Source organism: Eptatretus burgeri, chromosome 2, assembly GCF_056783735.1.
Source record: "Eptatretus burgeri isolate ZD-2024b chromosome 2, Ebu_testis_v1, whole genome shotgun sequence".
NCBI lineage: Eukaryota > Metazoa > Chordata > Myxini > Myxiniformes > Myxinidae > Eptatretus > Eptatretus burgeri.
The window spans coordinates 157867967-157869894 of record NC_140962.1 but is presented as its reverse complement, the minus strand read 5'-3'; positions in this window follow the sequence as shown (position 1 = coordinate 157869894).

Below are 1928 nucleotides of genomic sequence, written 5' to 3'. Positions count from 1 at the left end.
GTCCCCAGCATCGATTGTGTCGTCATACCAAACGAAGAATTGACAGAAATCGTGCAAAAAATAAATAAATAAACATTGTGACGTCATTCGTGATGTCATCGCACCATGTCTTGTCATTGGTTGACAGATAAAAGTCCGTAACTTGGGAACCGCTTGTCCAATTGATATCAAACCTTGAAAAAAGCACATCCACGCAGCCCCAGCATATTCCTGGCAAGTTTCAATCAGATCGGACGAGCGGTCGTCGAGAAATGGCGGTCGCAGACAGACAGACATATACACACACATTACTGGAATTATATAATATTCCATACATATGTATATATGTATATATATATATATATATATATATATATATATATATATATATATATATATATATATATATATATATATATATATATATATAAAAACTGAAAGAGTATGAATTTGAAACTGAACGACAAAAGGAAAAAAATAGGTTGGAATACGAGAAGTTGAAGGAGCAAGGAATGAAGCAGGAAGGAGAAATCAGGAGATTGAAGGACACAAGGAGATTGGAGAGGGAAGAACGAGAGGAACAATGGAATAGAAAACAAAAAAAAACACGAATCTGAGGTTGACCAATTGAAAGAAAAGCTGAGGCTGGAGTACGAGGAGATAGACAAAGAACAGCGAATGAAACACAAAATGGAGATGAACCAAATGAAGAAAACCATGAAACTGGATAAGGAAAGTCCGGAGAGGAAACAAGGAAGAGTAATGAGACAGCAGCGAATGAAGCACAAAATGGAGATGAACCAAATGAAGAAAACCATGAAACTGGATAAGGAAAGACAGGAAAGGAAACAAGGAAGAGTAATGAGACAGCAGCGAATGAAACACAAAATGGAGATGAACCAAATGAAGCAAACCATGAAACTGGAGAAGGAAGGACAGGAGAGGAAACGAGGAAGAGTAGTGAGAGAACAGCGAATGAAACACAGGAAGGAAATGAGCCAATTGAAAGAAACAGAGATTGGAAAACAAAGAGCAGGAGGAACAGTGGGAGAGAAAACAACAACTATATGAGAGTGAAATTGAACAACTAAAACGGAGAGCGAGATTGGAGTCAACGGAGATTGAGGAGCTCTGGAGGGTGAACGAACAGCTAATGGGGCTCAGAGAGAAAGAACGACTCAGATGGGAAGGAAAAAGGAACCAGGAAGAGACAGAAATAAGGAGCAAGGAGAGAAAATGTATAGAGACACGGGAGACAAGAGACGAGGTGAAAGTAATTGGGAGGGAGAGAAAAGAACAATTAAGACGGAAAGCAAGGAGGAGGTACGCGGAGATCGTGAAAGAGCAAGGAGTGAAACAGAGGGAAGGACGGGAGCGACTTAAGGAGAAAGCAAGTTGACCTACGTAAAGATAAGGGAAAGACGCCAGAAAGAAGCAGAGACCAATAGACACGAGGAGACGACAGAAAGAATAAAATGTATAGAGACACGGGAGATAGAAGATGAATTGGACGGGGTGGAAGAAACTAAAGACGAACACACACACACGGAGGTAGTGGAGGATAATGGGGGTGAGCTCGCAGAACGTGTCGGGACCCGGTGCGAGCAGCGGGATAGCCTCCTCCAGGAACGAGGGGAGGGAGTATGCCCCCTTGAGGCGAGTCACGACCAGGTGAGTTCGGTAGTGTCGAGCGAGGTTGAGGGGACGAGTGCTGTAGACAGGTGCACGGAGAGCTTGGGGGGTATAGAGGCCCCGAGACCCTTGTGGGGACACGAATCCCCAGTGTGGTTGTCCCGGTGTGTGTGGTACAAGGTGTGAGTGCGTCCCCGTGTGTGGAAGAGACCCCGTGTGTGAGTGGTGTGGTGGCAAGTGTGCCGAAGGGCGTGCTCCCAGCACGCCGTGTTTGGATGAGACACCGCGGGCGAGTGCCCCCGCACGAGTGAGTGGAA